Below are 26,868 nucleotides of genomic sequence, written 5' to 3'. Positions count from 1 at the left end.
AGAAGACTAGGGTGTGGGGTGGGTGCACAGTGTCCCCTGGAATAGTCTAGGGCAGGACTGGCACCCACTGTCCCCACAGGGACAGGTGGGAACTGCTCGTGTCAACAACTCTGCTCTGCTTTTGGGCCACGAATGCTGCCCCCACGAGGAGGAAAGGGCGAGATGACCCCCTGGCCGGCCTGGGCAGTGGCTGCTGGCCCTGTGTCCGGGACACACCCCTCCGGGGGCATTTCAAGGACCAGGCGGCTCAGAACTGTTTGTTCCTTTCTGCAGAGCATAGAGTGTTCAGAAATGTTTATGGTAATTTGATGGAGTGATTTGAGGCCCGTTGAAGCAAATACTAATAAAAAACTCAGGTGTGTATGTCATGAGTCTTTCTTTTCCTTTTCTAGGAACTTGTTATTGTTACTCTGCACAAGTGCCCCTGTGTGGCAGACCAGGGATAGAAACATGGCTTTGCTCACAGATGGCTGGAGCAGCTTTGAGCTGTGAGAATTATTCTCCTACCTAAGAAGGGATTGCTTAGCCTCAAAGAATGAGGGGCTTGGGGGCAATCATCAGGGGGTGGCAAGGCCATGCGTAGCAGAACTCTGGAGAGTTCCAACTGGACAGAGGTGACAGCCACAGTCCTGCCCAGGGAAATGACCACAACATCCCTGGGAATGGACTGTTGGACTGAATCAGCTGCGGGGTCGGGGGGCTATAGTAGATGAGGGTCCTCGCCTACGTGCAAACACATGGGGAGAAACAACAGCAACAGGTTTATGTTCAGTCCCTGGCACGCTGACCTTGAGGGGGAGACGACCCTGGGGGTGGGGTTAATTTTCTTCCTGGCTCCAGGTCACTCCATCCCAGCCCTTTCCTTGGCAGTGTCCTCGGGAGGGCGCCCCAGGGCAGCGAGCTGCCTGCCTCCGCCCTGAAGGCTGGGGGCTCCCGCCTCTGCCTGGCTCGCAGCAGGTGCTCAATCAATATTTAATAAAAAAGGGCTGGAGAGCCCATCTCTTCCTCTGGAATCACGTGTCTTCTGCTTGTGCAGACACTCGCAGGTCCCTCGAGCCGGGGGGGGGGGGGCAGGGAGCGCTGATGAAACTGAGCAAAACTGGGGGAGGGGGTGCCCAGGTTGAGGGTCCTCACCTATTTGCAGACACCTGGGGAGAAGCAGCAACGGGCTTTCGTGCAGGGAGTGAGAAGAGCGAGAGCTGAGATAGAGAATTTCCGGGGGGCTCGTGGCTGATGCAGCCTGTCCCCCAGGTGGCGTCTCCCGTGTCTGTCGTGCCAGGGTAATGCCCGCGGTGCCACTCTGCCAGGCACTACAGCGGGAGGGACGCGCCCCTCTCCGGCCTGCTCCTGTCTTCTGCCTGATGCCTTCCCCCCAGCAGTTCTGAACCCCTAGATGGGAGACTGGGGCAGAGTGTTGTCACCCCCAGAAATGGTGACATGTTCGGGGAAAGAGCGGCTGCTTTATGACCCCCCCCTGGTGGCGCCGCCTCTGCGCCTGGCCTCGCCGAGATCATATGGCTGGCACTGCTGCTGGGGCAGACGCAGCCCCTCCGGGCCCTAGGGAGGGGGCGGTGGTCTCCGTGCCCTGGATCTTTCCCTGCTGGCCTGATGCAACAGCGGGACGCAGGGCTCCAGTAAATAAGTAGTTCAGTTCCCAGCAAAATTGCCTGGGCTGGGAATTTGTGCCTTTAAAAGAAACATGAATAATAACCAGGACAGAGCATTCTTTTATTTGAATCCGGATGATGTGAACACAGATAGTGGCAATGTGAGAAGGCGCAGTAAGGGTATTCTCTGGGTTATAAATTCCTTTTCTCTCTGAGGCTCTGGCCTTATCTGGAGATGCTCTTGGCTTCTTTCATTTCTGTCTTCTTTATTCACTGTGTCCCTTCATTCCTTGGAATTTACCAGCTCAGCAGCTGCAGCTGAACTGAGCCAAGAATACTTGTTCGGGTGCGAAGAAATCCCACAGGCCAGAACTCCCGGCCTCCTGGTCCGCTCTCCCAACACACTGGCCCCTTCTGTGTCTCTGTCCTGTGTAGCATCGGCTCTGCCAGAACTGGGTTAAAATATAGTCCTTGGTCGACACAATTTCAAATGACAGGGTTTGTTGGACTTTCATTGGCTGCTCCAACGGGTGTACTTTGGCTGTGTTTGTGGGGTGCTTGGAAACTTATTTCTCAGCAAATGGATGGTGTGATCAGATGCATTTTATTTATATATTTTATTGCTGTGATACTGGTTTAAAACATTACATAGGCCGCAGGGGCACAGTTTTATACATCTATATATCTATCTGGATTTATCATATTATGATCTCCACCAAAAATCTAGTTTCCATCATATAATGGCACCCCTTTAACCCAACTTACCCACCCCACCCCCTTCCCCCCAGTAACCATTTTATTCTAAAAGTTTGATTTTGTTTTGTTTTGTTCATTTATTTATGCCGTGTTTTTACCAAACACATATGAGTGAAGTCATACTGTGTCTGTCTTTCTCAGACTTAATTATTCTAGCACCATCTCCTCTAGGTGCATTTGTGTTGTGGCAACTGGCAGGATTTCTTGATGTCTTTTAAAGTAGTGAGTTCACTTGAAATACTCTCTTGACCAAGAGGTTTGGCTGGTGGGGCCATGGAGATAATGGACGTTCTGGCAAAATCAAAATCAGTCCTCAGAACTGGCGCTGGATGGAGGCCTTTGTGTGTGTCAGGGAGTTCCACATTCTTCATCATTTCAACGCCCTGCAAATTAAAATTCAACTTGAGGACACTTGAGGCTGTGATTTTGGCTGTGCACGGGCAGACGAAGAATGATAGGGTCAAAAGGAAGTTGGAGAAAGCGGGGGAGAGCGAAACATACATTGTGATGGTAGAAAGAAACCCAGGTGGATCAGTTGTGACAATATGAAAATGGACTAAAATCAGGCTGAAATGAAATGATTGAGTTAAAATTAATTAAAAAATATAATGTGGTGCTATTCCTACAAATTAGAATTCATGAAAAAAAGTGTTAAGGACCGAGACAGACATTTCATATTAATAAAAGTGAAAATGTACTAAAGAAATATTATAATTTTGATGTATAGATCTAATGCCACATCCTTAAAATATTTGCAGTATTATACCTCAATAAGGAGAAATGGGCACATCTAGAATTGAAGAGATTTTAACATATCCCTGTGATGGTGGGATAAAGATAGGTGTCCCTGAAGGTAGGTTTATGTTCCCATTCCTAGAGCTTTATTCAGAAAAAGGATTTTTAAAGATGCAATTCAGTTGAGGATTTGGGATGAGCTCATCCTGGATGATGCGGATGGGTCCTCAGTGTCATCAGTGTCCTTGACAGAGCAGGGGGCAACGAGAGAGAGAAGGTGAGGTGATGGGGGCAGAGACTGGAGTGACGTGTCCTCCAGCCAAGGTGTGTAGGCGGAAGCTGGAAGAGGCATGGAACAGATTCCCTCCAGGTCTCAGGAGCGAGTGTGGTCCTGCCTACACCTTCATTTCAGACTTCTGGTTTCCAGAACCGTGACGGGACAGTTTTCTGTTGTCTTAGGCCACTAAGTTTGTGGCAATTCGTTATGGTGGCCACAGGTGACAAATTACAATTCTCAAAACAGATCAGGTAGGAGAAATATGATCAAGCATACAGAGGATTTGAAGAGTTTAATTAACTCGATACATTGTTGAGTGTACTCATTCTTTATAAATACATAGGGACATTGAAAAAAAAGTTAACCATGTCCTTGACAACAGAGAAATTTCCCAAGGTTGAAGGCATCTAATCTTTATTCTTTGGGGATAATGCAAAACAAGTCGTAACCACCAACAAAAGAATAGGAAGAATACCTTCCATATCCATCTGGAGATTAAAAAATGCCTTCTCAATAATTCATGGACTAAAAAGAAAATCAAAATGGGAGTTATGGGAGTTACAGTACTTAAAACCAAGTGACTGTAAAAGCCCTACATAATATGTTGTGAGATAGAGCTAAAGTGGTGCTCACAGGGGAATTAGTGCCAGAGTGCATTTATTAGAAAACAAGAAAGGTTGAAAAGAAATTAGCTAAGCTTTCCACTTCAGAAACTATAAAAAAGGACAACAAAAATAAATTCAAAGAAAGTAGAAGGAAGGAAACAATAAAGAGCAGAGATGAATGAGAGAGTCAGTAGAATTCAACGAGGAAGCCTGAAGCAAGTTCTCTGAAATGATTAATAAAATCAACAAGCTTTGGGCAGATATAATTAATAAAAATGAAAACTAGCATAAATAAATATCACAAGGAAAAAACTCTAGCTGGGGCTGTATCTGTACTTTAAAAATTATAAAAGAACTAAATCTCTTTATACTAGCACATTTAAGAAAGCAGCTGAGAAATTCCTAAGTTAATCCAAATAATGAAGCCTGAACCAAGAACAGGTAGAAAGATGAATAGAGAAATAATCATAAAATAAGTGGGAATGAGAGATGAAGATCAAAGAGACAGCGGGACCAAGTTTATGTAGTTTAAAGACAAATTCTACAGAATGTTTAAGGAACAAATAGCTCAATGTGAGGAAACTATTCCCAAGTGTGGGAAAGATGGAAAGCCAACCAACCCATTTTATAAAGTCAGTAAAAACGTGATTATCAAAACCATATGGGCAAAGTGCAAGAAACACACCCAGACACATCACACTTACAAAGGTACATGCAGAAGCCATTAAAGAAATATTAGCAAATTGAATCCTATGGTTTATTAATAGAATAATACATCTTGAACTAACGGGGCTGGTTCAGCAAAGACTATTGATAAAGTGGTTAAATGTCTTAATAAATTAAATGTAAAAACTTCTGTGATTTTCACAACAGACGCTACACTTTACCACCTGCCCCCATAAAGATTCATCATAGAAACACCTAGAAAGCTGAACAGAAGTGAACTCCCTGACTTGAAAAAGAACATATACCAGAAGGGCCAGCAGCACTGTTTACAATAGCTAAGCTTTGGAAACAACCCAAATGCCCAAAAATAGATGACTGGATCAAGAAGATGTGGTCCATATACACCATGGAGTATTACTCAGCATTCAAAAAAGATAAACACATGCAATTTGCAGCAACACGGATGGCGCTGGAAGGGATCATGCTCAGCGAAATAAGCCAGAAAGAAAAAGAAAAATACCGGATGGTCTCACTCATAGCAGGAATCTAGAAAACTTAAATAAGGGACCAGGAAAATGAATAACTATAAGAAAGTGAAAATCAAAATCAACAAACAACTATGAACCAGAGACACTCTATGCGGGGTGGGGTTTGGGGAGGGGAGGGATTGGGGTCAAAATAAGGGGGTCGCAATTGTATGGGGAATATAAAAATAAAAAAAAATTAAAAACAAAAAGAACATTTACCAGAAAACTATAGGAACCATCACATGAATGAGGCAACACATGAAAAATAAAGCCCCTCCCCTGTCTTCTTTATCTGAGCCAAAGTTCAAGAAAAGAAATAAAAACTGTAAGGAAGAAAGGCAACAACATCCAGGAATTATAATTGTTCAATATGAAAAACCAAAAGAATCACCTGAAGAATGACTAGAATTAGTTTCTCAGCGTACTGAGTGTAAGCTTGAAGATGAGAAATTTTTCTGCACTGGTGAGAAATAATTAGAAATTGCAGTAGAAAAAAAGATCCTGTTTGTAGTTGCCCAAAATCTGTCAAGTACCTGAGAATAGACCTGTGGCTCTATGCCCAAGGCATAGCTACTGTATCTTCTATTTTTCTAAGAAACTCACATTTTGTTTGGTTGGCAATGTGCCTCCTTAAAAAAAAAAAAACAAAACAGAGGGCCTCCCTTGGTGGCGCAGCGGTTGAGCACTGGGCTGCGAAGCTGCTTGCAGCCTGTGCAGCGCTGGTTCGATCCCCGGCCACCGGCAAGGGTCCCACGTGGCGCGCAGACCTCCCCTGCTGCCTGCTGCTCCCCTCAGCAGTGTACTTTGGTCCATCTGCGTGTTCTGTTACCCGCTCTGGCTCTGGTGAATTCTCTCACCCTCCCACACTTCCGACTGTACCCCAGCTCTTGTACACATAAATAAATAAATCTTAAAAACAACAACAACAACAACAAAAACCAGAGTTGATCTCCCCACATCTTTAGCAGTCCGGGTTGGGCATGTCATGAAGGTGTGTTCATGGAAATGTAGGCAGAATTCCTTTGGGAGGACATTGCTCACCGGATAAGACAATGCACCTTCTTCCAGCCTGGAACACAGACAAGATGCCAGGAGCCACAGCAGCCTTTTTGTGATTACAGTGCAAGATCTTCCTGGTGGGGGCGGTAGGAGTAAAGACCAGATGCTCTGTTTGTTGATGACCTCCCAGGGCAAAGCACTGGCCTTGGACTGCTTCTCTCTGGGCTCCTTGGAGTGGTGGGCAAGGAGGATGTGAGCTGGAGGGGAGGGAGAGCAGGCTGGGGAGAGGAAAAGGAAGGATGAGTCACTGGTGTTTAGATTTTCTCTAACTTGAAAGTGAACACAGCTTAGCAAAGAAATGTCAAACTCTCAATGGAGAAATATGTAAATTTCATAAAAGAAAGGTACATAAAATGAGAGGTCCCCGGGCTGTTGTAACCCAGGACTCCCAACTGGACTTTAAGTCCCAAATCAAGCTGACCGCAGGGCCATCTTCCTCTGAGACTGGCTGGAACCCTTTGGCTCCTGGCCGTGGCAGCAAGCCTCTGCCTTCACCACACAGCCTCTCCACATCCCTTCTCTCTGCATGTGTTCATGTCTGTGTCCAAACTGCCCCCTCAGATATGGTCAATTTGCATTAGGGGCCATCCTGATGATATCCCACTCCATGTGGTCACCTGCAAAGACTCTGCCTTCAAATAAGGTCACACTGTAGTTGCCGGGGGTTCAGACCTGACACTTCTGGCTTGGGAGGACACAATGAATCCACAACAGTGTGGGTTCTTGGGGTCACAAATCATCTCTCTTGTGCTGAGTTCTCTCCAGGAACCTCACCTCGCGCAGCATGCAAGGTGGCAGCTTGTTCCCAGGCGGGCTGGAATCTGGGGGGAACTCTTTTCCCTGCAGTGGGGGGTTGCTGGCACCGGGCAGTCTATGGGCTGCTCCCCACAGATCTGTGGAAGGCTGCGCTCTCCCGCTCCTGTGTGACACCATAGGTCCTATCACTGAGGATCACATACAGAAGCCAGGGGTCATGTTGGGGCAATACTGAAAATTCCCATTGTTCACGGACTGCGGGGCCCTGTTCCTGATATAGGATACATTTTGATTTGAAAGGAAATTGCCAATTTACCCTACAGGAATCATCTGAAAATTTGGCTAAACACCCAGGACCTCTTGAAGGGGGTATGTGGGTGGGAGGGTAGGGGGTGGGGTGCTGAGGGAGCCCCTGCCTCTTGGTCTCCACTGTGTGTTCTCCCTCATCACCACGACTACTCACCCCAACTCCTTCAGCTGCTCATGTATTTTTGGTGGCCTTTGACCTGAGGCCGTTGGTAATACAACATATAAAATATATGAAAGTAGAAATTAAAAACAAGTTAGAGAAAATATGCAATATTTAAAAAATAACATTTTAGGAAAAAACCACATTTCTGTTTTTCTTCTGAAATTCTGAGATTTTCTGCACCATTTTTTCTGTTCTCATTAAAATATATTAATAACACTTAAAAACGATATATGTGATAAAAAACAGTTTATTAAAAAATCTTAATCTCTGTGATACAGAGGTCTGAAGTCCTGTTTACCAGTTCAGCATATATTAATACAGGTCATAATTCTGTCTTAGCTGGCAGTGACACCTCACAGATACCTGGGGCTCTAAATGGCAGTTTACTAAACTTTGGCAGTTTCAACTGGTAGTGAAATTTTTCTTTTATTGACCTTTGTCTACATAATTTTGCCTATATAGTAAAAAAAAAGTTTATTCATTTTTCCTAACCATTTCTTTTTTAAATGTTTTATTTTATATAATTCTTACATCATTTTTCATTTTTGCACAATGTATGCATTTTCATTTTGGTAATTTTCCCCATACAATTGCACCCTTTTATTTTGACCTTCATCCTTCCTCTCCGCACCACTCCCCACCCCCATAGTGTGTCTCTGGTTTATAGTTGCTTGTTGATTTTGATTTTTACTTTGTATTGATTAGTCTTTTTCCTGGTCCCTTATTTAGGTTTTCTAGATCCCTGCTATGAGTGAGACCATCCGGAATTTTTCTTTTTCTTTCTGGCTTATTTCGCTGAGCATGATCCCTTCCAGCGCCATCCATGTTGCTGCAAATGGCATGTGTTTATCTTTTTTGAATGCTGAGTAATATTTCATGGTGTCTATGGACCACATCTTCTTGATCCAGTCATCTATTTTTGGGCATTTGGGCTGTTTCCAAAGCTTAGCTATTGTAAACAGTGCTGCTATAAACATAGGGGTGCAGGTGCTCTTTGGAATTGATGTTTCTGTGTCCTTTGGGTAAATACCTAGGAGTGGAATTGCTGGACCATATGGAAGCTCTATGTTTAGTAGGTCCAGAAGTCTCCACACAGCTCTCCATAGTGACCTAACTATTTCTTAACAATGGTTTAGTTCTTATTTTTTAAATTGAGGTAACATTTGTGTATATGTAAAATTAAAAAAAATAAAAAACTAGAAAAGTCACAGTAAGAAGAAAAATGGATTTATACTTTAAAAATCTCTAACATATTCATAGGAAAAGGGACAAAAGCATGTATAAACATAACAGCTTTTGTTTGCAGTGGCAAACATTTAACATGGAAGTTTCTCTTCTTCAGCCTCACTTGTGCAAATTTGTCAACGACTTTTTCAAAATTTGATCTTGGCATATTTATTCTATTTATAATAGAGCCAGCTTCGTTAATCTGTTTTCATTCGTAGTTGTAAAAAATCTTTTCATCATTTGATCACACGAAGAAGGAAAAGTCATGTGGAAGATGTTTATGGATAAGTTTGGCAAAGATTCATAAAAATCCCATTTTCTAATAAATGCCTGAAATTGAGTTCATGTCTTTGATGAAACTCATTTTAAAAATCTCATCCACCAGTTGTGCAATTTTAAACACATGGACTCAAAATCCTTTGAAAATATTCATTTCGAAGTCTTATAAGCAGATTAGAAAATCCTGTGTTTGAGCGCACGGATCTGAGGCTTTAATAGAAGCCACAGCTCGTTCTGGGCCGGGCGTGGAGGGCCTCGCCTTGCGGAGTTGTCACTGTGACTGCAGGCACAGATGGGGTGCATCTAGCTTCTCGAAAATATTTGTACCATTATTGACTTCTTACTAGTGGCCTTAAAAAACAAACAAACAAACAAACAAACAAACAAACAAACAAAAAACAAGATGCCAATCCTGAAATCCTATCTTTTCAGTGCAAGGCAAGGGTAGTTTGGCTGCTTTCCTGCACCAGTAAGTCTCTGTGCTGCCACCGATGGTCCTCGTGGCCCTTTGTCCATGACACCTTCCTCCAGCTGAAGGAGCATCACCCACGCATCTCTGTAAGGTGCAGCTATGTGCAACCCCAGACCCTGAGCTTGGACTCTGAACTTGAGCTTCATCACCTCCTCGGCGTGGCAACCCCTGACCCCGGCAGGTGACCTGTGTTTGGTCCTCATGCCCCGTCTTCTGCCCCAGCTCCCCCTGCTTTCTGGCCTACATTCACCTGTCAAACATTGGGCACTCTCGGACCCTGGTTCTGCTGGACGAGGACCGCCACCCTTACGAGCCCTGGGGAGGGGGTTCCCGAGGGCATAAAATAGGGCCACAAGAGGCAGTGCCCAAGCGAGGGCGCAGAGGACTGGGCTTCCTGGGTCTTCGGAGACAGGAGAACAGCTGAGCTGGGAAGCAGCCGTGGGCGAGGGAACAGGGGAACATGGACGAGGTGAAGGCAAAGGTCCTTTGGCTCCTCGGGAGATGTGGTAACTGGGAGGCCCTAAAGAAGGAGGTCATTTAGCGCATGGGAATTGAGGACAAGCCTCCTAGTGGTGGAGGCAAATCAGAAGGAATCAAGGAATCAACGCAGGCTGCCTGGGGCAGTGGGGTGCTCTCTGACTGGGGTGGTGGGGGGTACAGGTGAGGGAGGGGTGGGGGGCGGTGGTCTCACAGCGGAGATGTGATCAGGCAGGGGCCTCACCCAGCCCATTGCCTTCTCCAGCAGCATCCCTGGGCCTGGCACACTGGCCGGCAGGGCATGCGCGCTCCTGTGTCCATGACTGGGGGGGCTGGCACTGCTCCCCTCCATCCCCTGGCGTCTGCCCTGTGTGCCCTTGCTGTCCTCTGATCTTTTACAGGACTCAGCAGACTTGGTTACTTAGAAAGGATGCTGAATGATCATCTTTAAAGAATTAATGATTCCAGCATTTTGTAATTAAAATGCTCATTTTCTCCATGAATTTTAAGCACACATACATCACAAACACAGACAGAATCTATTTTAACGAATATCATTAAAATATTCAATTCCAAGTAATGAGGTTATTTCCATGTCTTGGCTGATAGTCCGTATTTGTCTCATTCATTTATTTATTCATTCACTCACTAAATATTTCCCCCCTTTACTATGGGCAAAGTATTAATACAGCTTTGCAGATGTGGCTTCTGTAAATGACAATGACACACGTTTTCTATGTGTGACTAGGTCACAGTCGATCTAGGGAAGATATTTTTTGGCTGGGATGTCACGGTAATGCCGAACTCCCAGCACACCTGCATGCTGTTACATAGTCCCAGCGATTTAGGAAAATACTTGGGTGTGAAAGGGCCAGGGAGAGCAGGGGAGCAATGACTTGCCTTGTGTAATCAAGTAAAAGCAATTTTGAGGTTCCTGTGAGCCTGAGAAGATGGAGGAGAGACACAAGAATGTCTCGGCAGATCTTGTTTTCTGAAGATGGGCTCCCATGTCTTCCCCAGCACAGGTCTTTCACCAAGAGGTAGCATCTGTGTCGTCTTGCCCTGGGCCCTGAGTGGGTCTTTGTACGCCCCCATCAAAGGTGTATAGCAGAAGTGTCTCTAAATGGCTTCCAAAGCTAGGTCATAGAAATGGCACACATTTCTACCAGGTTCTCCCTGGATGCTTGTGCTTGCAACCTGGAGGCCGCCCAGGGGGAGAGACCATGCGGGGAGATGGCACGTGTGGGTCTGAGGCAATAATCATTGCCACCAGCAGGCGTGTGAGGAAAGGGCCTCTCATGAAAATCTCAGCCCACCGCAACAAGATCACACCCGCCCTTTGCATCCTCCCGGATGAGGCCCTCAACATCATGGGCAGACTGAACTGTACCCTGTGTGACCTCCTGAACCCCGAGACTTGTCCACACCCTACATCAAAAAAATAGCTACAAAAACATTATTGTTTTTAGCATGGTTTTAGGTTTGCAGAAAAATTGAGAGGAAGGTAAAGATGTTTTCCATATTTTCACTGCCCTAAAAGTACTCTGTGCTCCGCTTATTCATCCCTTCCTGTCTCAAAACCTCTGGCAACTGGGCCTCCCTGTTGGTACATTGGTTAACCGATGAAGCTGTCCACAGACACTGCAGCATGAGGTAGATCTCAAGCCAGGGAGCTACCCACATGGCGCGGCAGACCTCTCCTGTCTCCCGCTGCTCCCCTCAGCAGTGTGTTTCAGTCAGTCTGCCTGTTCTGTTCCCCGCTCTGTCTCTGGTGAGTCCTCTCACCCCTCACACCTCTGTACCCCAGTTCTTGTATGCATAAATAAATAAATCTTTAAAAAAACCCAAACCTCTGGCAACTATTAATTTTTTTTTACCATCTCCATAATTCCTGCTTTTTCCAGAATGTCAGTATTTGGAATCATACAGCAAGTAACGGTTCAGATTGGCTTGTTTCACTTAATAGACATTCGAGCTTCCTCTCTGTTTTCATGACTTGACAGAACTTTTCTTTTTAGTCCATGTTCTGGATGCACCATACTTTAGCCTTCTGCCCACTGAAGGGGATCTTGGCTCTCCCACGTTTTGTGTAATGAGCAAAGCATCTACAAACATCTGTTACAGGGCACCCCTGATATGAAACCCCTGCTATGGCCTGACTGTGGGTCCTTACCTGTGCCCTTAAAAGGGACTTATGATAAGACCCAACTGCAGGCACACACACAGGCTAGTACAGGGTTTATTTACAAAAGAGGGGGACATGAAGAAATGACTAACTCAGGGAGAAAAACAGGGAGATGAACGGGTGAACGCGTCCTCCCAGTCCTGCTGACCTGGCATCCCAGGGGCATCCCAGGGGCACACTGAGACCCCGTGAAAGGTAAGAGCCGGAAACCCCCAAGGCCCACACGTCTGGTTCTACACCAGGCCTGGCTGCTCAACTGCACCGTCAGTTCCCAGCAGCCTCCCTTCCGTGACGATGACGTTGTGGGGTCTGTAGTGCTCGGTGTGTTGAATCTCTCTGGGCTGGGGTGGGGGCGGAGTCCATACAACCTGTGTTTGTGGAGTCCGTTCAGGGCAGCCTTACCCCCAACACATCCACAGGCAGGTTTTGTCTGGATTTAGGTTTTCAGCTTCTTTGAGTAAACACCAAAGTGTGAGGCTGCTGGATTGGATGGTAGAAGCATGTTTGGTTTTGTGAGAAACCTCCAACCTCTCTTCCGAGGTGGCGGCACCACTTGCCTCCCCCACAGCGTGAGGGGAGCTCCTCGGCCCCACCCCACCCGTCTTGGTGTTGTCAGTGTTCTGGAGCTCGGCCACCTCAGCAGGCGCCTGGTGGAAAATCATTTTTACGACTTCATTTGGGGTGGCTTGTTACGCCCAGTAATGAACAGAACAGTCCTCAAAAGAAGCCAACTGAAAGGTGACGGGCGGCCAGGGCATCTGGGGAGAAATGGACTTTTAGGAGCATTCCTCAACATTTTCCAAACCAGAAATGTCCGCTAGCTAGTCTTCTTCTGTGACATAATTCGTCACCATCAGCCTGAGTCTTTAGTAGAAGCCTTTGAAGAAACCATGCGTGCCTCACTGAGGCTGCCCCGCCACCCCGCCTGCCAGCCTCCCGCCTCGCGTCTCTCCCCGAGGCTGCCCGGGCTGCCCGGATGCTGAAGCAGCAACCCTGCAAACAACCTTCCCTCACATGGCTGAGAGAGGCTGAGAGACGTGAAAGAAATGGAGCAGAATGTGAGCAGTACGTCCTTCTGGGCAAATGGCACCTGCACAGTCTGTGCCATGCTCACCCTTGCGACTTTCCTGTGAGCTTGAATTCTTTCAAAATAAAAAGGCAGAAAATTTCAGTGGGATCAGAAAAGAGCGGCAGTAACATCGTCCACCTGGGCACCGTGTCGGTCTCTGGATTCTTGGACAAGGATCAAAACGCTGGATCAAGAGACGCACATTCAACAGTGGTTGCTCTTGCCACTTTGCAAGCCCTTTGGCTGCCCATTATCTTAAGATAGAATCCTGCTGAAATTGGCATCAGCAGTGGAAGCTGAAGATACCAGCCCATCGCCAGAGGGCCCTGTGCAGGGCCGGGGGGCATGGACGCTGTGATCAGTGGCCCCTGAAAGTCCCCTCCTGCTTGCAGAAGCAGGGTGGAGATGGCAGGCACCGTCGATGTGGGCATGTTAGTCTGCTGGGACTGCCATGACACAGTAGCTCAGACCAAGGGGCTTACGCGACAGGGCATGTGGTCTCACCGTCTTGGGGGCCAGGACTCTGGCATTGCAGTGTTGGTTAAGGTGCAGAGTTGGTTTCTGGCGTCCGGGGCTGGAGACTGCTCCAGGCCTCTCTCCTGGGCTGTGCACGGCCACCTTCTTCCGTCCACGTGACCTGTGTCCACACCTCCCATGTTTGTAGACACCCGTCCTACTGGATGGGCACCCCCCGCCCCCATGACCTTACTCTTTCTTGGCTGCTTCTGTGAAGACCCTGTCTCCACTAGCTCCCATTCTGAAGTACTGGGGCTTGGGACTGCACACAGGAATTGGAGGAGGGGGCCACAATTTCACCTACGGAGCAGGGGCCGCTCCGGAACAGCTCCCCACTTCCTCCAGGCTCGACTCCTTTCTGATGCGCCCCAGCGCCTGGGCTCCCTGCGTCTTCTGACTTTGTGTCAGTTGCTCGTTTATGTGGCTCTGCTCACAGAATCTGCCTTGGGCTGTCCCCTGTTGCGGCAGGCATTTGCTCCTGAGAGCAACCCGGGGAGCCACCGTTGGCCAGTCCTGCAGGCTGAGGGAGAGCCCAGGCTGCCCAGCGCAGCTGGTTGCCAGTCTGGACAGAGACGGGACCTGGGTCTCCACGCTTCTTCTCAGCATCCTCTGAGGGCTAACAGCCATCCTTTCTTACTATTTGCAAATACAATGTCGGCAGAACAGTTCCTGCTTATAAATACAATCCCATCAGCACGCCCCCTTCCTTCTGTCCATGCTGGGACACGAGCTCTGCCAGGAGCTGTAGGGGACACAAGGGAGGCAGACTCTGGACCGTGCCAGACCTAGAGGCTACAGCAGACTAGGGCCAGGATGTGCGTGCAAATAAGTAGTGTCACATCGGCAGGGGGAGTTCTTGCATGGGGGGCATCAACTGAGTCAGAGATTCATGGTAAAGAGATTTTATTGCTTGAATCAAGCAAGAAGAAGAGGATCGCTCTCCCAGCACTGGCCCCCTTCTTAAAGGGAGTGAAGATGTTTATAGGATGGCTGGCATTTGGACAGTGTGGGGCAGGCGGGATGTCCAGAATCTCGGTGACCGCAGGCACAGAATGGCTTCGTGACCAGATCGCCCCTCTCCATGGACCACATGTTTAGAAATTGGCACCGAGCACCCCCTTGGGCGGAGATTTTATTATGCAAATGGGTGTTCAAGAGCCTTTGGTGACAAGTCCTCCGAGGGTTCTCTCCGCACATGTGGCTTCAGCGGTTAACCAGTTTGGGCCAGAATGAATGCCTGAGAGTTAAACAGCTCTAAATAGTCTTAAGGGTTTTTCCTGGTAACTTCTGCCTCTGGGTAACAAAATGATGTTGTATGACCGGGAAGCAAGTGTTCCAGAACAATGCACAGGATGAAAGCGGCAAGTGGCCTACCCCATGGAGAAAAATACGTGGAAAGAAAGCGCTGGAGCCGGGAAAGCCCCCGGCTGATTCGGCCACGAAGTCTGTGACTTACACTCGATGCCACAGAGTCGCCTCTTCCCTCCTAGGAAAGCTTAAAAGGAGCTGCGCTGAACTGGGGGCGCAGCGCAGAGGCGAGGAGGCTTCTTTCTTTGGAGCTTTCATTTTATGCCAAATCCTGATGACAGCTCTTCCGCGTGCCTACATCTCCCTTTGGGCCAACTAGCAAGTCAAGTGTGGATTTTAAGTGGCGCGTCTGTGCGCAGGCCCCCATTCCACGGCTCCCCGGAACATGGCGAATGTCCTCTAGCACAGTCCTGTGGGTGCTGCTGTATCAAAACATTTCCTTTCAAATAGAAAATCCCAGTAGCTCAAAATCATCACGATGTAATGAACCGGGTGGAAACCTCATTTCACATCCATCCTGCTCGCTGAATGCCTCGGGGAGGAAGGCAGGGCGAGGAATTCCTTCAGCAGACAGAGCAGGCCGTGGGACGGGCAACGTCTCCTCCGTGAGCATCACGCGGGGCGGGGGGAGGGTGGATACAGCCAAGGCCCAGGTGGCACTTGTGATTTCAGGGGCGTCTTCCTTGGGGGCTTTTATCAACCCAGGAAATCAAGCGGAGAAGCTGGACTCACTCTTCGGTCAGTCCTAAATCTGAAGCACCCCCTTCTTTATCTTCCCCTCTTCGCTTTCCCCTCTCCCCGCTCCTGCGCCCCCGACTATTGTCTACCTGGCACCTCAGCCATCCTGACACAGGTGGGGCCTATTTGGAAATCAAGTCTTGGTGGATGTAATTAGTTCGGAGGAGGTCACCCTGGAGTAGGGGAGGGTGGGCCCCACGCATGCTGGTGTCCATCTGTAGGGTAAGGAAAAGTGTCAGGCTTTTCTGCCCTCCCGCCGTCAGGATAGATGACGGATCCCTGAGGTCCTGAATCATGCCTGATGGCGGCACCTGGAGTAGGGTGTGGGCCTAGGTAGATGGGATTCACCTGGGCTGAGACTGGGCTTTTTAAGGGTGGCGTCATGAGGACGCCAGTAGAAGCCAAGCAGAAGCCAAGCGAGAAGCAAGAGAAGCAGGAGAAGCAGAAGCAGAGAAGGCCGGAGAGCCCAGACAGAGTGAAGACTTGCTGGGGGCTGGGAGGCCTGCCAGCCTCCCGGCCCCCCAGCACCCCTGCCTGCCGTGTACCTGGTAAACCCCAATAAAAGACCTGCAAAAAGCCACTGAGGACTCTGACGCCTCCTTTACCCGGTCTGCATGGGATCAGAATACCTGCACTGTGTCCATTCCTGGCCCTCACACCATCTAAGAAGGGGAAGCAGAGGGTCAGAGGCACAGGGAGGAGCAGGTGATGGGCGCAGACAGTGGGTGACACAGGCGCCGGCTGGGGGCTCCTGAGCTGGCCATCACTGGCGTCTCTTGGGCGCCCCCAGTGGGCATCCCGCGCCGCTACACCTGCATTTAGACTTCTGGGCCCGCAGCTCGCAGGGAGGAAAAACACTGCTGTTCCAGACTCCCCGTTTCTTAGGGCAGCTCTAGGAAATAGCATGGGCTTAGCAGAGGTGCAGCTCCTGGCGCCAGCTTGAAAGACCACAAACATCTTTTCCTCCTGGCTGGCCTGAGGTCTCTGGTGTTGCTCGCATGTCTGCATCGAGCAGCCCAACACCCCCAGCTGGCTGGTGTGGGGCTACTGCAGAGATGGTGGGAGGACCATTTTGTCCTTCTGTGGTGGGAGGGCTTGTGGGGGCTGAGGCTCGGACGGTTTGTCAACTTTATTGAGTAAAGTGCTCCGGGTGTGTGTTTTCTCTGCTTTCGGGAGGAGGCTGAGGGCTCGTGTGGGCAGGATGAGCGAAGGGCACAGAGCGAGGGCTGGCTGGGGTGCAGGAGTGAGTGGGGCGCTGACTGGGGTGGGGCACATAACATGGGTGATCACCTCCCAAATGCCTCCGGCAAGATAGTCCTGGTAGGTGAGGAGCAAGTGGGCCCCCAACCTGGCCACTGAGTTTTCTGGGCGCCACCCACTGCCAGGGGGAGCCAGGAAAAGCCATGCATGTTGGGGGTGTCCCAAGCCGTGCCAATTTGCTTAAGGTTTTTCTGCTATGGAGCAGACACAGTGCTGTCCGGGCTGCAGTGGCGCTGTGCTTGCTAGTGCGTCACAGCCAGTTTTCACATCATAGCAGGTGCGGACACTGGGGCCAACGGGGATGGCTGCTATGGCCAGAGGGAAGGTTCTGGATGTCCTGGGACTGAGAGTGTGAAACCCCACAGCCGCCTCTAACCCATTTGCCAAACACCGTAGGGCTGTGGAATCCTGCGTGAGGGACTCAATGTCATTTCAGGTCCAAAACTTGCCTTTTTTTTTTAAAGAAAACCTGCATCCCGTATCAAGCAGCATTTATTAGTCGGGCAGCAATGCGTGCAGTCAAAGCAAAAAGAAAGTGGTAACTTGTGGCTCAAAGAACTTCTCATGTTCGTCTTTCAGGTTTGTCGTGGATCCACAGGCTAAGCTCTCCTCACTTTCATTTCCGCTGGAGCCTTCGTGGAGGCAGGAGTTAACCTACGTGGAGAGAGGCTTCTCCTTAGCCCAGCACTTACTGCATCTAAATGGCTTATTTAATGAAGGACGTGGCCAGTGCTACACTTCCCACAGCTGAGGAGATGATTCCCGGGGCCACAAGTAATATCTATTCATTGCTTTATAGATCCAGGCACCACAGCGAGTTCCATGAAGCCACGTGATCGGGAGGCCTGGAGTTTGTATAATAAACCAGAGCTAACTGGAAAGGCTTCAAAGTATTCCCTGGGCTGGTGTCTGCACTGAGAACACTTCCTTGGAAAGCACACAATAGATCCAAGCACCCCCTTTTTGTTTTTGATGGAGGTAGAGGTAGAAAAGGATGGGGGGTCGGTCAGATGCCGGCAGCTCTTCCTCCACTTCTGCAAAGAGAAATACACCCCCAACCGCTGGGGCCGGGGCAGACGCTGGTCTCTGCACATCCTGAGTAAAAGTGGGTTATTAGGAAAGTGGCGAGGGGAGGGTCAACACGAGGTCAGTAAGTGTCAAAATTATCAATCACCCCAAATCAAAGCGCCGGAATTGTCAGCTGCTGGTCGATGGGCCCAGGCCGCCCCTCGTGGATGGAGAGCAGCGCTGGCCCGCAAGTCGCGGGGAAAGGCTGGAAACAGGCTGAAAGGCAGAATCAAGAAGGACCAGCAACTCGACCGTGTCGGTGTCCAGCGTTAGGAAGAAGCCTCGGGGCCTGGTGGGGCTCGTGGGGTGTGTGCTGGATGAATGAATGAACCCACAGTTCCTCTTCATTCCTGTTTGTACTCTGCAAGAGTGTTCCCCCCAAATGGAGCCCAAATCTAACCACGGGCACCTCCCAGATCAAAATTGCTTTGGGAACGTGAAACATGCTAACCTTGAGAAGAAGTGTGGAAACAAAGGTAATTTGAGGACCTCCCTGGTGGTGCAAGGGTTTAAGACTCAGTGCTCTGAAGCCACTGCAGCGTGAGTTCAATCCCCAGCCAGGGAGCTCACCTACAGGTCGCAGCAGACCTCTCCCGTCTCCCCGCTGCTCCTCTCAGCAGCACCTCTGGGCTGTACCCCAGTTCTTGTATGCATACATAAATAAATCTTTAAAAAAAAGTAATGTGAAGTCTTGGGGAGGTGGTGGAGGCCGGGAGCTGCCGTGGAAAGCTGCCTGCAGGACTGACACTGAATAAGACACTCGTCTTGTTCAAGGGGGTGCTTTCAGGGAGAGTAATATTCAATAACCAGGGTGGGGACAGTTGGTCAGGGGATAGGAAAAAATGTGACTGTGGGTCATCACGCCATGCCAGCCAAATCAACACCGCCCAGCTGTCTTCAAAAGGAAGCGAGGAGCCCCCACAACGGTGAGCTGCGGAAAACAGACTTGTGTGTTTACCGAGCCCCTGCTGGGAGGGATGTTTTGTTCAAACAGTTTGGATGAGTGTGGCCTTTAAGAGCTCTAGAATATTATTTTCTGATTTTTGTCTCAACTTTTTTTTTTTTTGGATCAATGAGGAAATTGTTCTTATAAAAAATGGAAAACTAGGAAGGTGGCACTTTGACTTCTGTCTACCTGGCCCCGTTCAACGTGACTCCCCCCCCCAGGACACTCCTTCCTGGTTCTTTGATATGAAAGGTGTCACGCCCTATAAATTGCTCTGAGATTTGCAGTGTTCATTCAGCATTGTGCCTCGGAGAGCGATCCATTCTAGCACATATTGATCCACTGTTTTGTTTTTAACTGTTCAGCACAGGCTATGAAGACAAATAGGGCCTTGGACTACCTGGGGAAAGTGACCACAGGGGATTTCTGCTAGAATCCTGTGCCCCGAACAGCCACTAAATTAGAGGGACCCTTGGAGACATTTCAGACGTGCAGGATCACAGCTGCTTTCCTGCTTGAGCCACCCAGGGTGTGCCCCGGAGCAGTGAACAAGAGCGCAGCTCAGTGGGTGTCAGATGGGGACATGGATCTACCTAGAGCCTGTGAAGCCACTGTCTGTCTGTCTCCATCTCTATGTCTGTCTTTCTTTGTCTCCATCTCTTTCGATCTCTGTCTCTGTCTCCCTTTGTCTCTCGGTATCTCTCTCTGCCTGTCTCTGTCTCCAACTTGCTCTGTTTCTCTGTTGCTATCTGTCTCTTTCTCTGCATTTTGTCTTTGTGTCTGTCTCCGTATCTCTGTCTTTTTCTCTCTGTCTTTCTATTGCTCTGTCATGTCTCTCTGTCTCTGTCTTCATCTCTTTCTGTCTCTGTCTCTTTTTCTATGTTTATCCCTCTTTGATCTCTCTCTGTCTCCAGCTCATGTCTCTCTGTCTCTCTCCCCTTCTCATATTTCCTGTATTCTCTCCTGAAAACCTTCATCCCTGGTCCCTGGGTCCCCACACAGGCTGCTTCCCTTATTTTACACAGCAAATCGGTCCTTGGTTGTCTCCCTGGCTCATGATGGTTCTTCCTGGGATGTCTCTCTTGTATCTCTCCTTCCCTTGAGGCTCTGCACGGTCGTGAACTCCACATGCGGGAGCCTCTGGGCCCGGACAGCCACTCAGCCCGAAGAGTCTCTTCTCTGAGTAGCACCTGCGTTCAGATCTGTCCTTCTATCTTTTTTTGTCTTCTACTAATGTCTGCTCTTTTTCCTTAGCATCCGGTTCTTTCAGATTTCCTTTAGTTTACTTTGTAATCTCCCTATTTTTTTGAGTTGGGTGCTTGATTCACTTGTTTCCACTCATTTGTTGCTTTTACTCTTTGTAGTCAATCGCACTGGAGTGTTTTCTGTTGTGATTTGCTCCACTCTCTCCTGTGGACTCTGACCAGTGATCATTTCATTGTTGTTGTTTAGACATTATGCATTTCTGTTTGTCCATTTTCTTTGACTCAAGGAAGATTTAATGTCATTTTTTAAAAAAGTTGAGTTCCTCCAGATGGAAGGCTCTTTTTATGTTGGTTTTTCTTTTCATGTTTTGATTTGATTTTCAGTTTCTAGTTTTCTATGTAATCACAGAAAGTTTTCTGCCTACTTCTTACATTCTGGAGGGTTTTTTTTTTTTGGCTAAATTGTGTCCAGATTTTATGATATTTTCACGTGCATTTGAGCTGAAGAGATTTTCTTTATTTTCAGTGTGTGTGTTTGTGTGAATTTATGCATGTGCACGTATATCTGTAAAGCAGATATTTTTTACTAATTACGCTATTAGGTCTTCTGCAATTTTACTCCTCGTTCATTTTATGTATCAAGGACAAGAGGGAGGTGCACAGATATTCAGAGTGGTTACATTTTTTGTGAAATTGCATCATTCACTTAATCAAGTGCATGTTTCTGTCATTTTTTAATGCTTTGCAGTCTGCAATCTATCTTGTGTGATATTGAGATCACAATCCCTGCTCTTTTTTGCTTGCACTTGAGTTTTAAATGATCTTTTCTTTATCAAGACTGAACAGTGTTTATGGAACGTGTCATTGTTGGAATGGCTCTTATGTATGGCCTAGCGCTGGGTTTTCCTTTGACATCTAATCCCCCCTCCATCTGCCTCCATCCCTTCTCGCTTCCTTCCATGAGAGATGCGTGACACTCACTTGCACAAGTTATTTGTTTCAGATTTCTGGCTTGGGTTTCCTCTTGCTGACTTCAGGCTTCCAAAATATATGGGCAACACTCAAAACCTACTAAGCCTTCTTTGGTCAAATCAAAAAGTAGCACTAAAGTATATTGAAGTCATTCAAATGTAAGCTACATAGATTTCTTAGAAGTTACTGAAATCAAGTTAGAAAAGAAAGAATTGCAAGAAAAAAGGATATCACAGAACTTATATCATGGGCTATCAAAATATTGACATCCAGCCCATCAGAGCATAGAGCAGCTTTCCCAAGCTACTGCATAATGAACCTAAAATCACTAGCAATAAAAGTCAGTACAAGGCCTAGGTTTGTGGCTACATTGATTCTATATCATAATCATTCTCCAGGTTGGTCTTCTCAGGAAATGCTCTATGATCCAGGCAATAATGACAACTACACTGAAATTTTTAAATTCTTTTTTCAATCTCAATTTCTTTCCCCATATTTCTTCTTGGCGGAGGTGTTGGTGCATCATTGTTACCATCCTGTCCTCCAGTTCTTTCCCAGCAGTCATCGGTGTCGTTACACCCTCCTCTTGTAGTCCTCACCAACTGGCGATTTTTGCTCCTTGCTATTGGGCTGGACCTTGAGTCTCTAGAGGAGAAGAGGGTTTTGTACTGGGGTTGAGAGTCAAGTTACTAAGGTTCGTTATTAATCTTATGGAAATAGGTTGAAGCAGCTGAATATCCCTGGGTATGGTCTTTGGTGGACATCTGAGAAGATCCTGGGATCGAGACTGAGTTAAACTTCTTTGCTGAGTCCACTGAAAGTCTAGTCACAGCTTGGAGTTCCCCCAAGTCTTTGGATCAGGCAGAAGGTGATGCTCAAATTGCTGCAAAGCAGCCTTGGAAGCACCAGATAACCTAGAAAGGGCAAACAAAACCTGAGCACAAACAACGCATGGTGAGAGAAAGAGCTAGGCTTTTATTTTTTCGAAGTCCAGAACGTTACCATGATTTAATCTTGGTGGTAACACGCTGGTCAACATTTTTCCCTGGTGCACAGTTCCCCTTTCAATTGTACAGACTGCATTCTTTGATTTCATGACATTTTCATGAATTACATCACAATTCATGTTTCTCATTACTGTTCCTTTTCTTACTGACATTCTAGAGTATCAAGACCCATTATTGCTCCTTCCAATATTTATTCATTTATTCTTTCTTGCAGGGCGCCAGTTCATGTTTTATTTCTTTCTGTTGAATAATTAGATCTTTCTTACATTCCTGTTCCTGACCTTCTTTTATAGAGATAATGGCCTCACTGAATATTTCAAAATCCGTGGTGAAATATTTAGTGAAAAACTTTATCTGCTTTTTGGTAACATCTTTCTGGCAAGTGTTCTTCTGTTGTTTACTTCGTTGCTCTTTCCCCCAATATCTCTAGATGGTCTTTGTATCAATGCTGTGCCAATCCCTTGATTGGTGGGTGGTCCCTGTGTGGGGACAGGGTATATTAGGGCTAAGATAACTTTCCAAAGAGAGAGACTGATCCCTACAAATAGAGCTTTTCGTGTGATTCTTTATGTCTTTCAAACAAACATGATGAAGACATGCTTTCGCCATTGACTCTGCTCCCTCCCACCTGCCCCCACTACTGCTGTATACCGAGGATGTGCCTGTTATAATAGAGTGCAGGCCCTTCGCCCTCAGGACCGGCAGTCTGGGGCATTTCTGTGTTCTGCATTCTCTGTTTTTCTTTTTACTTCTTTGACAAGTCTTCTTCTGGGTTTCAGTCATATCTGTCAATCTTTACATATATTTTAAAGTCTATAAATTAAACTTTTCTCCAAATTTTATTGAGCATGAAGCTTCTGAATTGCTTTGGTAATGTTTCTTGTTGTTTGTGTGATTCCTGGGAGGAAAAGGAGCCTATAGCTGTAGGCTCACATAGCTGAGTTCACACTTGAATTCCATCCATCTGTGTTAACTTCACCAATCTATGATCTCATTTTTGACCTATAGCTAAGTTATCAGGCATTTGCTACTTTGTAAATGATGAGCTTGAGGTCTGAGATACATATTTTTTCTAGTTATCCTGATATCTTTTATGGAATAACCTGGTCTTTGTTCCTTGTCTTGAAATGGCGTATTTATCGTATGCTACAATCTTGTATTTACTCTTTTGGAACGTTTTGTTGTGTCTGTTCCCTCAGTTACTATTACCACAATATTTTAATGCTGAATATTTATAACTGCTTTTTTGTGACTTCAGAATTTATTTGCTATTCATCTGGATTTCATCCAGTGAGGTATAATTTGAATTTCCAAAATGGGGATACAACATGCATAATATTCTGTGTTTATTGAAATATAGAATTCTTTCAATAGTAGGGTAAGAATTTCTCTCCTTGAAGCTAATTTCCTAAATAATCTATAAACTTGAGAAATGCTGGCCTAGTATTTTAACAGTAAACACACTAAACTGTTGGTTGAAAAGAACACATCTAACATTAAAGAATTTTTCTAATTTTTTATAAGAATCAGAAGAGATTAAAGTTAGCATCTACTGAAGAGAGTTCTTTTCCATCTTAGCCTGCTAACATCATGAATTCATGTCCAGAACTTAATTCTTACTATGACCTCTTTATATGTACTTATTATGAATGATAATGTGTGCAGGCCATGTTATTGTTTTAAAATACTTCTACATTTGATACAATAGGATTTTGGCATCTGTATCTGTGAGATAGTTATGCTTTGATTTTAGGTAGTTCAAACGTCTTAAAATAAAACGGAACTCTCCCTTTTCTCATTTTTTTCTGAAACAGTCTAAATTCCATAGAAATGATTATTTGCTCAAGTAGCCTGCTGGGAGAGCATCTTGCCCCTCTAGCCTACCTGTGACCTTAGGGGGTCGCTCTTTGATCTGTTGTTTGTTCTGGTTCTTCTGCAGAGTGAAGGCATCCAGGGCCCAGCCCCTTGGACTTCCTGGGGCAAAGTGTGTCCACCCAGCTACCTTCTTAATCCTGCTAGACGATTCTGCTTCATCTGAACAAACAAGCATCATACCAGGGCCTGCATCGAAAGAGTCACTGAGACAGGACAGGTAAAAGCACTTGGCCAAACACATGGGGTTGCAGATGTTGGGTTGGGGATAACCACTTTCTTATTCTCTTCTACTCAGATTCTGTCCTTTTCAGGAGTCAGTTTTGGTAAATAGAATATTTCTAGACAATTAGCCATTTCCTTCAGAGTTAAACATTTATCACCACACACTCATTCATAGTATTTGCTTATGACTTTAAAAGCATTGTCTACATCTGTGGCTGTGGTTCCTTTCTGATCTTTAAGGATGTGTGCTTGTGTTTCCCCCTCATTTTCTCTTGATTAGTTCTGTTTGGGGTTTGTCTACTGATCTTCTCAAATGTTGGATTTATTTATCAGTGCCATTGTTTCCCTGCCTTCTATTTCATTAATTTCTATTTTTAGTGTTTCTATTTTGCATTGTTGAAGTTTTTCTAGATTTTAGAATCCATTACTTTTTTCACTGATTTTGCTTCCTTCTTTGCTTCCACTCTAGTCATCTATATGATGTCTGCTCTCACACTCACTGCTAGGCAGAATCTAGTACTTGTACAGAGGCCTGTAGCCCAAAACCTAAAATATCTCCTATGTGGCCCTGTAGGGTCAGGAATGGACACAGTGCAGGTTCTCTGATCCCATGCAGACCGGGTAAAGGAGGAGTCAGAGTCCTTAGTGGGTTTTTTGCAGGTCTTTTATTGGGGTTCACCAGGTATATGGCAGGCAGGGGTGCTGGGGGGCCGGGAGGTTGGCAGGCCTCCCAGCCCCCACCAAATCCTCACTCTATCTGGGCTCTCTGGTGATCTGGGCTTCTCTTCGGCTTCTGCTGCTGCTTTCTTGGCTTCTGGCGTCCCTGTGATGCCGCCCTTAAAAAGCACAGTCTTAGCGCAGGTGTACCCACTTCAGGTGCCCGCCATCAGGCATGCATTCAGGATCACAGGGTTCCCTCATCTATCCTGATGGCGGGAGGGCAGAAAAGCCTGATATTTTTCCTTACGCTACAGGCCCTTTATAGGAAAAGTTTACTGACTCCTAATATAAAAGATTCTGCACTTGTTGATACATAATTTTGTCATTTTAATTTTCTAAGTAATCTGTAATCATAGGCCTCAAAAAGTTATCTAGGTAAATGTCTTCATTTCCATGTGACTTAAATTTTCTGGTTTATAGCTTTGCTAAGTCCTACTTTGATTGCATTTTGTCAGAGAATATTACTTGTTCAGCTTCTTTCCCGTATCTTTTTTTAAAAAAGTCTTTATACTGAGTTTTTCTGTTATGACCTAAATGTGTGACTACATTTTTAAATGTCCAGAGAGACCGAAAAGGAATACAGATTCTCTATGGAAAACAAAATGCACTGTAGGGGCAGGAAGACGGAGCAGGTTCTCTAATTCAAGCAGACGGGGTAGGAGAGAGTCCTGGAGCCCTCGGTGGCTTTTCAGGCTTTATATTGGGATTTTCCAGGTACACAGCAGGCAGGGACACTGGGGGGCCAGGAGGCTGGCAGGTCTCCCAGCCCCCAGCAAGTCTTCACTCTTTCTGGGCTCTCTGGTGTTCTCTGGTGGTCTCTGCTTCTCTGCTCTTGCATTCATTCTGTTCTCTGCTCTCTGCGGGCGTCTCCGTGACGCCGCCCTCATAACCCCAGTCTTAGCCCAGGTGAATCCCATCTACATAGGCCCACACCCTATTCCAGGTGCCCACCATCAGGCAATCATTCAGGACCACAAGGATCCATCATCTATCCTGATGGCGGGAGGGCAGAAAAGCCTGATACTTTTACCTTACCTTGCAAGCACCATTTGTTGACCTTATTTGTTATCCTCTTTGAACCCCATTATTTATTTACTCATAGTCTGAACATTGAGCACTCAGGGTAGAGCTATGCTTGTGGTTTTGCTGCTTCTTCTATTGCTGACAGCTTTAGTTTGGCTTCTTTGGAAGCTAAGTCCCTCCAAAACACCCATGGATGTGAACCTGGAGAGAGCACAGACAGAAAAGCACCTGCTCCCTGAGGTTTGTACTTTGCTGCATTGGGGACACCCCCCCCCAACATTGCCACACAGCCAAGCCCTAGCTGACCCTGGGTGAGGGCCAACCTGACTCAGTTTACCCTCTGGCCCCGTTGTTCTTGCAGACACTCAGCCAACTCCGGGAGCAGATGTGGCAGCTGATCACAGATAAAAGGGAGCCAGCTGAGCCCAGCAGAGCTCCAGGCCTGGATCACCACCCATGGAGAGTGAGCTGATAAAGAGCTGTTGTTTCAAGTCACCAGGTTCTGGCACGTTTATTTACGGAGCAATGACGAACATGTTCATTGTGAATTTCTGCCTTTCATCAACACTCTTGGTCTGGTGGTAAATCTCCCCATGTGCTCTGTATCAGCCATCTCTCTGTTTTGCTTTCTTTTTCTTTTGTATAGTTTGTTTATATTTATGGTCTACAGCGTGATGCCTGGAGATACATGATCATACACTTGTGATGTCTCATCGTAAGCATCATGATGTGGTCACTATAGTCAAGTGCAGTAGTGTTTCGTCTCGTCATGCAGCTAACGTTTGTGCGCGCGTGAGCTGAGTGCACCTGACGTCCCTGGGGTAGCAATGGGGGTGGGC

Source organism: Talpa europaea (assembly GCF_964194135.1).
Source record: "Talpa europaea genome assembly, chromosome: 5".
NCBI lineage: Eukaryota > Metazoa > Chordata > Mammalia > Eulipotyphla > Talpidae > Talpa > Talpa europaea.
The sequence above is the reverse complement of the archived record's forward strand: the minus strand, read 5'-3'. Positions refer to the sequence as shown.